Here is a 16,018-nt window from a genome sequence, read left to right as displayed (position 1 = left end):
CTTGTTTACTAAGTCCCTACCTTCGAAGAGTGTTGAGCGGTTGGTCCACAAGATTGGGATGCGTCGTCTTCATAAACTATGTTAAAATCAGGGGGAGCATTATATGCACTGCACTCTTTTTCCCTTCGATCAGGTTTTTATCCCAATGGGTTTTTCCTGACAAGGTTTTTAATGAGGCAGTACACTAAAGCATATAGTAATATATTGTTGTACTCTTTTCCCTTAACTATGGCTTTTATCCTAAAGGGTTTTACCTAGCAAGGTTTTAACGAGGCAACATATACCCTATTCTGTATGGACATTCAAGGGGGAGTGTTAAGAGTTAATTAATTTAGTCAAGGTGTGAATGTCCACACTCCAATTTCTTCATTGCATTTAATGTAGTAGCCAACTCTAATTGCCACCCTCTAAGGTTATAGCCCACAATGTAATAGTGGTTCTTACTACTATAAATAGCCATGTAATTTCACTTGTATGATACACAAAAATATTACCAAGAGTAATACATAAAAGTAGTAATACTTCTCTTATTACCTTCTTCTCTTAATCCTCTAATTTCTATATATTTCATAACAATACAGACATAAATATTTTTTATGAGAGGCTTAAATTAATTCTACGAGTATTTAACACATGTTTAGCAATTGCCTTGTATATTGTACTCTTCTGATTCCAAAAAAATGTCCCATTTTTACTTTTGTACTATTCACGTAACTCTATTTGTGATTTATACATAAGATTAAATATATCCATATAAATGGATGATTATTAGAATCGTCTCAATGCATAAATTTTCAAATTTTAACTTCTTATAATTTGTATTTATTGATAATGAAAGATATTATTGGTCAAAATTTAGCATTGACAAATGTTTTAAACAAATTGAGATATTTATATTTGAACACAGAGAGAGTAGTGCAAACACTAATAGGACGAACAACGAAACTAATATTCCCTATTTGAATTATCAACCTTTTTGTATCAATGTGAATTGTACAATTAAGTTGTAGTTTTTATACCAATTTTACGAAGAATAAACAAAAAAACCTCTAATCACTTTACAAATTTCTATTCTAGTAATACAATGAATCAATGATGCTGAAATAAATATGGGGCCAAAGTCGCCTGTACGCGGAGCTTTGTACTACAAAGAAGACTTGTTTAGTTTCTTCATCTAAAATGGTTGTGTTGAGGCTAAACTATCATCTCAAGCAATACATTGTTCTATCTATGGGATAAAAATATTATTCCTTTCGTATTTAAATAATTGAAACATTTTAACTTTTTGCACTATTTATCTAATTCACTTTGATTAATGTTTGTGATTTATATATAAAAATAAATATAGTTTTGTGAATACTTATTGAAATTGTTTTAATGAATAGTTAATTATATTTACACAAACTATTGAGTGCGGCAGTCCACACCCACTAATTCGTGCGGCAACCCTTTTCCCTTCAAACACATTACCCATTCATTTCAATTCTCAAAGAAAATTGGGATTTTAGGGCTCACCATTTACAAAACAAAGATAATTATGCTTGAATCAGCCAACCAAATCGAAGAAAATGATGCATTTTCTTATTGAATCAAAAACCCCTCAAAACGAAGATGACGAAGTGCGATTTGCGCTGGACGGTGGCTGGAGGTGGTGCGATTTTTGGTTGGAGGTGGTGTTTGAGCTGCGATTTTGGTTGTAGGTGGTGCGATTTTGGTTGGAGGCGGTGTTTGAGCTGCGATTTTGGTTGGAGGTGGTACGATTTTGGGCTACGATTTTATGAACGCTGATGGTGGTGGGTTGGACGGCTATTGGGGAGCAGCGGTGGTGGTGTGATGGTGCGCTATTGGGCAGCAGTTTGGGGAATTCCACATACTTCATTTGGGAATATGGAGATAATTGGGAAACCCCACACTCATTTGAAACAGAGAGAACGAAAGAGAGGAAGAGGGGAAAAGAGGAAAGAAGAGGAAATGAAAATATATTTATATATTGTTAATCATATTAGCCATTAAAATGAACATATTAGCCAATTGATGTATGATATCAATCAACATTAAGGACATATGAGACATTAATAAAAACGTATCCACAAGGAACATATCAGCCTACAAATAAAACATATCAGCTAACAAAATGAACATATCGTCCCATAAAAGATACATATTAGCCAACAGAAGGAACATATCAACCAACAAATGAAGCTTATCAACAAAAAAAGATAAAATCAGCAAACAAAAGCAACAAGTAGGCCAACAAAGTAAACACATCAACCAACAAATAAAATGGAACATATAAGCCAACAATTAAAATATACTTCCTCCGTTTTTTAATACTTGCAACACTTTCCTAAAATGGATATGTCACAAACTCACAATACTTACAACACACTATAAATGGAAAGTTATTTTAAGGAAAAACTATATTATTTCCTTTATTTAAAGCACATGGCCCACTAAATTACACTTCTAACAACCACTCATCCCATTTTAAAGTGTATTATATCATGTGAACCCCACATTTCTTAAATACCGTGAAAAAGTGTGTGTTGCATCTATTAAAAAACGGAGGAAGTACATTTCAGCAAACAAAATAAAGATATCAGCCAACTAAAGAAACATAAACATATTAGTCAACTGATGTCAACCAACACAAAAAACAAATAAGGCAACAAATGATACATATCAGCCATTCGTATGCGGCAGTCTGCACCCAATACCTTCTCTTATATTTAATTGTTATAATGTTTTTTATTTAATGATAATCATGGAGTGCTTAAACGAAATAGAAGGAGACCGAAAGTGATGTGATTGGAAAGAGTTATGAAGGATATGAAGCAAATGAATTTACATAAGGATGAAGTATTTGATTGTAGGGGATGAAGGAGAGAAGATTTTTGTAAATGTTTTACTCCCTCCATGTTTTGATAAGTGTTACAGTTTGACCGGTATATAGTTTTAGGCAATTTAATTGACTTAAATAAAAATAAGAGGTAAGTGGGGTAATTGAAGTATTAAAAAATTGTAAATAAAAGATAGTGGGGTTAATAGTTTATTGAAAAATAATGAATGTGAGAGGAAGTATATAATAAAAAAGTAGTAGTGGGTTTGGGTGGGGACCATGAAATGAGAGAGATATAATATTTAAAGATAATTTTTTTGCCAAAAAAGGAAGTGTAACATTTATTAAAATACGACTGAATTTGATAAGTGTAACACTTATTAAAACACGAAGAGAGTACTTATTTAAATACAAACAGTGTACACTACAAGAGTAAGAATGATCAGACTTAAATCTAGTAAAAACCTCATTAAAAGTTGATTGACAAAATTCAGGGGCGAATCTACCCAATCATCAGTTAATCAGTATCAATTGTAGACGATAAATTTGCGATTTTCTTTTCTTAACTTTTATTTACATTCATCTTGAGTAACTGATTGTTAGTTTCTGTTACTCCCTTCGTTTCATAATGTTAGTCCCATATATTATTTTGGGCGTTTTAAAAAGATCTACCCATATTGAATATATTTCATTTATAACTTGATTTTTTTAAAATTAATTGGTTGTGGATTGATGGTATGACTTTTTTTTTTTTTTTTTTTTTATTTGAAGAAAACGGGAGTCAATTTATTAATTCTTAATGACATGACTCTAAGTAAAGAAATATTTACCTTAAATTATGCAATTATGACTTGTGTTTTCCTAATAAAAAATCAAAAAATTTAAATAAGGTAAACTAATTATGAATTAGTTGTACTTTAATGTTAGATTCCAAATATATTTATTTTTTTATTTTATGTGATTGATTATATATAGGACTAACATTATGAAACGGAAGGAGTAATAAATTTCTTGCATATATGCTGCATGATTTTTGGCCAAAAGATAGCAATCGTTCTCTTTGTTTCAGCATGCAGTTTATTAAGGTGATGCTCAAATGGCAATATATAGGATAGATCTATAATCATTGCTCTTGAATAGCTAAGTTTAGTAAAAATTACAGTATTTCAATTTTACAAAATTAAGTTTAGCTCAATAAAAATAGTTTTAATTAAAATAAAATTAATTTTTAATTAGTAAATAATTTTATTTCAGTAAAAATAAGGGGAAGAGAATAGGGTCTCTAAGAATCTAGTCTATTCACCTTATTTTCACTTAATTCAGGTCTTATCAGAACAATTAAGTTAAAATAAGTTCTGATAAGTTCAGTTCAGGAAAAATAAGTTCAGATATGTTCAGTTATATATTTGAGATTGACCTTTGAGTTGATCTTTGAGATTGACAAACTTTCAATAATTTTGTACTTAGAAGTCTGAAATATAATTAAATATATTAATCATTACTGTATTATACGAAGTATAAGCCAAGGGGGAGATCGGGAGGGGAGTGAAAAGTTGGTGTCCGACTTTTAAACTCCCCACATCCCTACAAAGCCTTAATAGAATAAAAAAAAAAATACAAGCCTAATTCACATTACCTTCTAAACTTTTATTACCTCTTAGAATCTACATTATTATAAAGACTCTAAAAGGAAATCAAATATATACTATAGTAAGGGAGTGTTTAGCAAAATATAGTTGTAGAGGTAGCTATTAACTGTTATAGTAGCTGTTAGATTTATGTGTAATTGTTAGCTGTCAACTAGATGTTAGATGTGAAAATAATTTTTTTTTAAGACAAACATGGGGAATTAATTTATTAAGTCAAAGATTCGCCAAAGATTGAAAACTTTGGGGGATTGAATCCGTACAAATATATTCATTGCTAGCACCCGTATCCCACCTAGCCGCTAAGTGAGCAACTGTATTCCCCGCCTGTCGAACATGCACACAACTAAAATTGACGAAATCATTACACATTCTACCAATATCTTCAAGGAAATGGAAGATTGGAGCCGCACCCTCTTGCTTGTCTCTAATAGCACGAACTACATTCATAGTGTCACCTTCAAGCACCACATTTCCATAGCCAAACCTGCATGCAATTTGGACTCCAAAGTGTGCAGCAGCAGCTTCTACAATCTCGGCTGCCCACCTTCAGGAAGTTCTCTTTGCTGCCACAAGCAGTAGCTTGCCCCATTCATCACAAACAACCACTCCCAAACAAACCCCTCCAGTTCTAGGCACATAGGCATCGCCATTTACCTTGACAAAGTGACGAGGAGGTAGTACCTAGCTAGCTTTAGAAAATGTAATAGGAGCAGGACTACCCCCACCAACTCTAGCATTGTAGATACAATAATCATCACATAATCTGACAAAACTCGCAACCACCATTATGCCATTGATCTCATTTGCTTTGCCAAATATCTCCTTATTTCTACATCACCAACTAGCCCACCCCAGACGTAAAAAATGTCGTAGTTTTGCTTTGTCAAGTTACTCAAACCTAGCAAAATAAATCTTGAAAGGAGGACATCGGAGCATCATTTAGCAAATCAAGAAAATGGCTATGCTTCCAAATACTTGTAGCGTGTTTATAGTAGAAGAGGGCATGAATTATGGACTCACTTGCAGCACCGCAAATCGAACATATGGCTGAGGGCCTAATGTGACGGAAGTACAACATTTCCATCACACCAAGAGACCCTTTACAAGCCCTCCAAACGAAATGGCATAGTTTTGGAGGACCTTTTATATCTAAGACCTCTTTCCATAGCTCATGCTCACTATCTCCATGAAGCAATTCCCACGATCGTACCTTGCCCAGTCGTCCTAGCCAATAAGCAGATTTTACAGAGAATAAACCCGATTTGGTAGGCCACCAGAATCTTCTATCTTCAACCCACACATTCAACAGAGGGACATCAAGCACAGCAAGTCCATTCGTTTCCTCGAATGTAGTAGCCACCATCTCAGAATTCCAGCAACTGTTTTCAAAATCAATAAGCTCGCAAACCCGCATATCAATGTCACAATTCAATTGAGGGGTAGGGGTAGAATGAGTACTATCACCACCAAGCCAAGCATCCTCCCAAACCTTAATAGAAGAGCCATTTCCCACTCTCTACTTTAGCCCCTCAAGGAGCAAAGATTTTGCCCCCCTAATACTCCTCCACGAGTAACTAGGATTAAATCCTCTTGAAGCACCACAAAAATCAGTATACTTAAAGTACTTGGCCTTGAGGATTTTTTGCACCAATGTATTGTTATCGACACACAACCGCCACCCTTGTTTCGCGAGAAGAACGAGGTTAAAACATTTAAGATCCCTAAAACCCATACCACCTAAAGATTTTGGAAGACAAAGATCCTCCCATCTATGCCAATGGATCTTCTTAGTCGTACCATCCGAACCCCACCAAAACCGAGTTAGAATTGAATTAATTTCATCAATGAGACAATCTGGAATTCTGAAAATACTCATCATGTAAGTTGGAATTGCTTGTGCCACCACCTTGATTAAAATCTCTTTCCCTGGGTGAGATAACAACTTCTCCTTCCATCCTTGGATTTTCTTCCAAATACGTTCCTTGAGACAATTAAGTAAAACCTGCTTTCTTCGATTTTCCAATAATAGTCGGCAATCCCAAATACTTCTCATGTCTATCCACTTCCCTAACACCGAGAGTCTCAACAATCAACTTCCTTCTCTCCGCATCCACACATTTGCTAAAGGCTACTTCAGTTTTGCTTAGATTGACTTTCTGACTGGAAGCTCTTTCGTAGCTACTGATTATATCAGCAATTTTAGAGCATTCTTGCAAATTAGTCTTCGCAAATAAATTACTATCATCCGCAAAGAACAGATGGGAGACCCTTGGTGTATCCCTCCAAACCTTCACCCCATGTATCACATTCTCCGACGCCGCCTTTGATATCATCGAATAAAAGCCTCCACACATATCAGAAACAAGTACGGCGACATTGGGTCCCCCCGTCGGAGACCTCGAGATGGAGTTAGTTCCCCCGAGATAGAGCCATTGTATTTGAAAGAAAACGAAATTAAACACTCAAAAGGCACTGCATTATCCGGTTAATCCATGCTATTTGAAACCCCATCTGTAGCATTACTTTCTCAATGAAGACCCATTCCACCCTGTCATAGGCCTTGCTTATATCAAGCTTCAGGGCAACATTGTCGTCCCTACCTTCCCCCTTCTTTTTATGGAATGAAAAATTTCAAAGGCAATAAGAGCATTATTAGTAATTAACCGCTTCGGGACAAAAGCACTCTGATTTTCCGAAATAAGAGAACCAAGCATAGGCTTTATTTTGTTAGCAAGTGTTTTCGAGATGATTTTGTATAACACATTGCATAAACTAATAGGCCTTAATTCAGACATTTGTTTAGGTTCCTCACATTTCAGAATTAACACAATACTATAGGGAATATTTCAAGCATCCCACACTTGAGCCCCACTGTGATCATACACTTAAGCATGGTGGCATCCAAAGGGAAGGAAGCTAGAGAAAAAGAGTCGCCAACAAGTTTTAGGAACTTGTAAACCGTTCATAGGGTGAAGGTTACACCCCTTCACGATCTTCACGATCCATGAGATCGCTTACTCCATAGTAGTCCTGAACCATGAGTGGATATTCGGGGATGAAGGTACAAATCAACCTAAAAGAGATTGAACCTGCCCTAAATAGGCCTCTACTTTATTCTTCTCATATTCATGTGCGCTTTCTGACTAACATACAATCATTATATTAATCCTAAACCTGTTTAATCTGTGTTGGTTGAATATTAATGCACAAACAAATCTATTATTGGCAATCACTTAAATTAAAATCATATTAGCCTAAATAAAATTATTAATTATCTTATTAAGCGTGATTTCAAGTACAAATTCCCTTTAAACCTGCAAGAGAGGGCGTGATCAAGCAATAACAATAATATCAAGCAACATAATAAATCATCATCATAATAATCATATTCTCAAAGCATAATAATATTAGCAAGACCCTAGGCATGATACTAACAAGATTAATAACAAATCCTAGTATTTCACTAAACAATAAAAATCAAAGCTTTAGCGCTAACATGATACTAGCATGATAGAAGAAATAGGAAGCAACCTAAACATGATACTAGAAAGCAATAAATAACATCCTAACATGACACTAGGAATTAAAATAATTTAAACTTGATTTCTACAACAATAAAACTACTTACTTTGTTGCTTCGTATCTCTTTCTATCAAAACAATACACACGTTAGTAACTTCAATAAAAATATTAAATCAAACAATTAATTTAAATAATTGAAATAGGGATTTGAGACCAAACCCTCAGAAATTATCAACCTTTCACGTTTAGGGCAAAGGCAACTTCGTACTTGGCTATATGTGTCTAAATCTCGTGATGGACGAATGGTGTTTGAAAAGGGAAGGCTAGAAAGAGGGAGAACGAATAAGCTTCTAGCTTTGGGAGAGAAAGAATAGAATTGATGATTGTTGATGCTTGTTGGTGAATTGAAAATGGGGAAATACAACCCTATTTATAGAGAAAATCGACCGTAAACGATAAAAAAGAGTCATAATTCGACTCGGAGTAAAACTGGTTCTGTCGCGACGCGACAGACTTCATCGCGACGCAACAGCGCCATCGCAACGCGTCAGAATTCATTGCGATGGTCCTTATCGCGACGCGATAGATGTTGTACGATAAAATTCGTACATGGTCCTTCTTCTAATTGAATTTGGCTAAGTAGAGTCCGTCCGTACTTATCTTTTATTAAATCAAATTTAATCCTTAAAACACTTGTTTCATTCCAAATAAAATCCTTTATCTTTTCAAAATCAAATAAAATATAATTATTAATCCTAATCTCTTTAGAACTTAAAAGAACCTTCTAGATTATTCTAGAAGATTAAAGTCAATCCTAATGACTTTAGGAATAACAATTAATGGGCCCTCCACTTGATCATTGGACCGTATATAAAATTGATTTTGGACCCAGTTTAGTATTTTAGCCATAATTCCTCATTATTCATCAGAATTGTACTTATAATATATCTTTGGAAAACTCTTTTCGAGCCCCATCCAACTACACTATTATTAGACCCATATTATGGACCAAACTAAACTAGACTGGACATTTTCATAAACAGGGTACGAAAAGAAATATTTTGGAAAACAGAAAGAAGTATTTTTATTATAAACAAGTGCATCATGAGACTCTTTCACATTTCACCTCGTTCGATAATCAATGATGTGAAAGATATTCATCACTTGGTTTGGTTTTTGGGGAGACACAATTAGGTGTCTACAAATACAAGTACGATTTACCTCCGAAAGATCAATTCCACCCTTCCACCAAGACTTTAAAAATCTGACCACATCATCACCAATAATACTCCAGAATTTTTGGAAGAAAAGGGCGTGCATTCCATTCGGTCCGTGAGCTTTATTCGAGTGCATCTGGAAAAAGGGCTTCTTTAACTTCCTTTGTCGTCAGCTCCGTATCAAGAATATCACTCATATCATCAGTCACATTATTCTCAATCCCGGAAAAGGCCTCATTTAAATTACTCGGGCTACTCGAAGTGAAGAGATCACCAAAATAGTTTGCTATGACACTGTCCATATCCTTCTTCGACACCTTCCACAAACCATGCTCATCATATAAGCCTGCTATTGTATTTTTCTTTTTCTCTGACTTGCTTTATGATGGAAATATTTTGTGTTTTTATCACCATCACGCAACTCGTTTGCTGTTGATCTTGCGTGCCAATATGATTCTTCGAGTCTCCGAAGGTCACTGATTTATGTTCTTGAGCAAGCTCGATACACTGCTCCAAATGACGGGAATATAACTGTTGTCCTTGCACTTCTTTTAGCCGAGATTCAGCCTTTTTGATTTTCTTTTTTATCACATCAAAAGTAGTAGCAGCCCACGACGACAATCCCTCTGCCACCCTAGCAATTCTCTCATGAATCGGACCACACACTCCAGCAATCCATGCATCAGACATGTGCTGCCCACATTCCTACTTTGAAAGCCAAAGTGCTTCAAATCTGAAATTTTTTTCATTTTTTTCTCCACCTCGGCTTCACCAAACTCCAACAAAATCGGTGCATGATCAGAATGACAAATAGGAAGATGAATCACCTCATAGGAAGGGAATAACAAACACCACCCACTACTTACAATGTATCTATCAAGACGTTCCCTAACCACGATCTCCATCGAAGTACCTCTCTACCAAGTAAACATTAAGGAATTATGTCTTCGATAAGTGCAATTACTAGATATTAAGGATCACTATTATGGAGATAATAAGTTCATTTTTCTGGGTCGTCATTGTCTGTTGCTAGATATGATAAATGATTTTTGGGCTAGCCAAATAGTCTAAAGCCCAATTGAATAGATCCTATAAGGTTACACAACAAGGGTATTGGGTCAAATAAGTTAGAGGCCCATTAATGGGCCTTATGAGGATATAATAGATCATGATTGAAGTTGGGCTAGAGTAGTTAGATTAGAGTTAGGATTTTGGGCTTGACAAGGACTCTTATTTTAGATATGATCTATAAATAAAGTCCATGACAACAAGTTGATTAAGTCATAATTTACAAGTTAGTAAATGTGAATCAAGCAACCTAATCCCAAAAACCCTAAGCTCTCTCTCTCTCACTCTCACACGGCCCTCTCCCCTCTCTCACCCCTCCGTACAGCCGGCCACCCTAAGGCGGCGCGTGGTGTTTTGTGGGTGGTGGATCTTGTTGGTTTGTTCCTCTCCTCTCTATAGAAGGTCGATTGAAAGGATTCAATTGCGACTAACTAGCATTAGTGGAGGTTTAATATGTGCCCGTGGACCAAGTAGAGGAATCACGTTTGGGGTTCTTTGTCTCTCGTTTGTTCTTGCTCGATTGCTAGTGGATTCATGCTTCAAAGGTATTATTAATTGTTCTTTATGTGTTATGCATTGATCTTGGTGTTTAGATGCATATGAATATGATTCATGCAATTCCGCTTATAGTATCTAAAATCCTACATCACAATCGTCCAAGGCCTCCCTAAAAGCATCAATCTGTCTTTCCCCGCGAGTAGCACCACCATCTTTTTCATGCATTCCCATAATTTTATTAAAATCTCCAAACATCAAAATCGGGAGAAAGGAAGAGGCATAAATGGACCTCATCAAATCCCATGTCAAATGCTTATTAACCGCTTCCAGCCATCCGTAGATACCAACCAATCTCCACATCGACTCATTTTCATTATTGCAAACCTCTCCATAGATATGATGAGCCGAAAAAACTACTAATATTCACTGCTAAATTATTCCACCATAAACCAATTCCTCCCGATCTTCCAGAACTACTAATACATAAGCCATTAGTAAAGTCGCATCTATTTCTAATCAACTCTAGTATTTGAGAATCAATTTTAGTTTCCGAAACAAACACCACATTTGGCCTATCTCTCCAACACCAATCCTGGAGAGCCTTGACTGTTGATGGGTTGCCAAGCGCATAACAGTTCCAAGCTAAGATTTTTATTGTTGTTCGCGGAGTTGGTCATTGCCAACCTCCGCTACTTCTTTTTCAAAACTAACATCCCCCGAGTCCCTCATAAATTTCAGTTTCTTAACCTCCCCAACCTCACACTCTAGCTCCTTATCCATCATATCCCCCACCCTTTCCTTTTCTGCCCCCCTTTGTCATCAATAATCATAGTGTTCCCCACAACCACATTAGAAATAGAGGATTTTGCTTTCTTTTTAAACTTCTTTGAGGGGTGATAAGTAGTATGCCCCATTCCAATATTAAAAGTGGGAAAAACGTTGCTATTTGTGATACCTCCAACCCCCCTTTCCACCTCACTATTTTTTAATCAATTCTTCAGCCATATTGCCGGAGATCAACCACGAATTCAGTGGTAGCGCACCCTCTCTCGCAAGGAAGTTCGCCCTCTTTCTCAAGGGAGTTGTCAAAGATATTTAATTCGCCTTTTTTAGCTGTGAAAATAATTAATTAAGTATAAGAGTTTGGTAAAGTAGTTGTTGACTAGCTATTAGTTGTAAATTTCTAAAAATATACTTTGTTCGTTTCATAATAATCGCAATAATAGGATGGATTAGGAAAATCATAAGGTAGGATCCAAAAAGGGAATTTTATTATATAAAGTATAGTTAGTGGGATATGTTTAATTGTAAATAGAAAAGGAAAATAATTAAAAAAAAAAGTAGCTTAAGTGGGGTGAATTGGTAAGAGAGAGAATTAGTAAATTATCAGTGAGTCCTTACCAATTAAGAAAATGTTGCATTTATTATGACACGGATGAAAAAGGAAAGTGTTGCGATTATTATGAAAAAGAGGGAGTAGAAGAACATTTCCAATAGCTACCTAGCTTTTCATAAAAGCTAATAATGTTAACTTTTCACAAAAGCTACTCCCACTACAAGAAAACAACTAATTTTTGACGGACAGGTTCCGACAAACATGTAATTTCGTCAGAAAAACCGAAATTTCCGACGCAAACATTAGATTACATTAGAAAAACTCAAACATTTCGTCAGAAATTTCCGATGGATTTATTCCCTCGTAAATTTAAATTTCCGACAGAAAAAAATAGAGAAACCCTAAACTCTATTTTAACCTAATCTGCCAGCCCCCTAAACTCTATTAATGTCAAATATTAGATTATAAATGTCATATATTAGATTATTAATGTCAGATATATTGGACTCAAGGTGAGTCCGATCTTATGCAAAACGTTTCCCATCACAAAAGTATGTACACTTCCATAAGATATATAAATAATCCATTTAAAAATTTAAAATATTCAATTAAATACTCTTATGTATGATAGAAAGTAAGTAAAATATACATTCACATTTTAAAAATGAATTTTCCATTTGGTATAGTATCGTTGTACTTTGGACTTTTTCATTTGGTACACAAATGTTTTTTTGGATTCCACATTATGATACCACTATGTTTTTAATTTAGGCAAAATTGGCCTCAATACTCATCTGAATTATGGCTTGGGTGCACCCAACATCCTGTACTTCGCTTAGTAGTCAAAACACCACATACTAATGACTTGGGTGCAAAGCGCACCTTTAGTAATTTTTCTGGCCACCATTCTAGCCGAATTTGGTGAATTTTTTCTATTTGTGTTCCAAAAAATGTTCCGTAAAGGTTTCGGGGGTCATTTTGATCCTTAAAGATCCAAATTGAGCTCGAAACAAGAAAAAAAATAGCATAAATGACTCAATTCGACTTAAAAAATAATGACACACAAGTCGAGATATTTTATAACATGCTAAACGTATCATATACGTTATTTTTTTGCTTGTTTCGAGCTCAATTTAGGCCCTTTAAAGTTCAAAATGTCCCACGAAACCTTTACGTGACTTTTTCAGCACGCAAATCGAAAAATAAAAATTTAATTCACTGGCTCCGACGAGAATGGTGGACGGAAAATCACTAAAGGTGCGTTTGCACCCAAGTCATTAGTTTGTGGTGTTTTCCCACTAAGCAAAGTACAGGGTGATGGATGCACGACCCAAGCCATAGTTCATAGTGTTGAGGCCAATTTTGCCTTTAATTTATTATTTGTCATAACATTCTCTCAAATTTGTTTTGTATTCTTTGATTTTGATGCCATAAAATTGCTTGTTTATTGTTTTAAGGGGATGTTTAAGCCCTTAAGGTTCAAATTTGAGGTTGAAATTATAAAAAGAAAAAAAAAATGAAAATGCCTCGGTTAATGTGCTAGAAAAATGTCTCAATTTGCGTATTTAAAATTATTTCACACAAAAAAAATCTCCGGTTAAAGTTTTGGAAAATTACCACAAATACCCTTAACTAATGTTTTATTTAACAAGATGGTAGAGAATCATTCAAAATTACAATGGTATGTACCAGGTGGATTCAAATTAAAAATTGGATACTAAATAGAAAAGTCTAAAGTACAATGGTATCAAATGGATAATTTTTTAAATTTATTTAATCAACAAAACTCGATGAAACCAAAACGTGTTTCCCCACCTTTAAAAAGTATAATAAAACACTTATGAATAGTGCGTGTAAGGACATTATATCCCTAAAAATGTTAGTTTCCCTATATGTCCCTATTGATATGATGTTAATTGTTTTTAACCTTTTGTAATTTTATGATTTCACTCTAATGAATAGTTTTTGCACAATTATATACTTTAAAATATTTATCTACTTATTTGTCATTGTTAATTTTTTTTTTTTTTTTTTTTTTTTTTTTTTTTTTTTTAACTATTATGAACAATGCGTAGACATTCATAACCCTAAACATATTTGTTTATATATTTTCACTCATTAATGTTTCCAAAATGGATAGGGCTCTCTAAACATAGCTAAGCACACGTATCACGCGCGTTAGTCGCCCTAATCTATGATAAAATATTAAAATGTTGAATTTATAAGTACCGTCAATTTTCACACTTGATTGGTCTTGTCTGTCTTCATACTTATCGTAATTGAGTAATGAATATAGCTAAAGTAATAGGGTAAGGCTATTAAGTTATATTAATACATTTAGAGGCCATTTGATTGGGGGTATTCATTATAGGAAATGAGAATTAACTGTCTTGATTTCCTTTGTTTTTGTTTGTTAGGTCTTTTTTTCCCATTCACTTTACCTTCTTCACTCCCCCAAATCCTTTTAAGTTGATTCCCCACCCCCTAGATTCCATTCTCATTCCCCAACCACCACTACTACACCACCATATATACCACCACCCTCCTACCTACCGAAACCACCGGGAACCCGCACCAGAGCCAGCCATGTCACCACTCGCCGCCTCTCCCCCACCCCTCACCGCACCTACCTTCCCCTCACCAGCCATCCACGCACTCCCGAAACCCTATCCCCATCCTCGTAAAAACCTATTAAAACCCTTTTCCCTTACTGTAAACGCTCCCCCGCTGTCGAAGCCCTAGGCGCTAGGGTTTCGCAGGTGGGGGAGGGTCGGGCGATGGGTTTAATGGGGAGTGAGACTAGTTTCTAGGGTTTTTCGGGGCTGAGGGATGTTTTTCGGGGGGAGGGGAGAGCTGCGGGGGGCCAGCGACGGGCGAGGAAGGGCCGGCAAAGGGCAGCGAGTGGTTTGGTTGATGGACGGTGGCTGGAAAATGTGGAAAGTGAATGAATTAGGTGGTTGTGTGGTGGTGGTGTGGTGGTGAGAGTGGTGGGAATGTTTCCCTTTGTTTTTAAAACAAACAACATAGAGAATATAATGTATTTTCATTCAATTCTTTTCCATTCCCTTTCTTCATTCCATTCCGTTTACCCCGTACGAACTAAACGACCCCTTAATTTGTCCTTAATTTTTTAAAATTTACCTATTTAGGTTGATATCTTATAGGGAAAATTTTACTAAGAGCCTCCAAGATTCACAAATTTTATTTGGTGGACAAGAAAACCATAATTTTTAGTAACACTAGAGGTTGATATAATTCTATTTAGTGACTTTTTTTCACAACAAAAGTTGAACAATTATTTGTGGTATAACCATTTTTGTTGCTCGTACTACATATTTTTTTTTGACAAACTATTTTTATAACGATTTGTGCGTTGCTGATTTTACACATGGCCATCCAAATGAACACGGATGGAGAAAGTCATTTGAAAACATAATTTATTATTTATTATTTTTTTTTTCTTGAATGGAATAGGGAGGGGTGATTTCATTAAATAATAATAGTCATTCGGCACTTACCATCATCCCTTAACAGATCTAAATTCTCAATAAAAAAATTAAACATCCCTAAACTAATGATATCGCTTCTGAACTGCTCTTGGATAATTTTAGATGTCTTTGCATCGTTATTGACAGAGCTCCATTGATGTATAGTCGTAGAAGTGATAAAACTCGATTGGTGGTAAGATTTGCGAATTTGCAAGACGAATCTTCTAGATCTGAACCGCTATACCAACAGACTTGTAATTCCACAAATTTGCAAAACGGATCTTTCAATTTTGTATCTCTACACTCACTAAAAATAAACAAACAAACAATACTAAACCCTACATGAAAAGACTGACAAAATTCTACATAGAGGGACTAACTATTATTACCATATTGATAGT

Source organism: Chenopodium album, chromosome 16 (assembly GCF_948465745.1).
Source record: "Chenopodium album chromosome 16, dcCheAlbu1.1, whole genome shotgun sequence".
Taxonomy (NCBI): Eukaryota; Viridiplantae; Streptophyta; class Magnoliopsida; order Caryophyllales; family Amaranthaceae; genus Chenopodium; species Chenopodium album.
Note: the sequence above shows the minus strand (reverse complement) of the source record.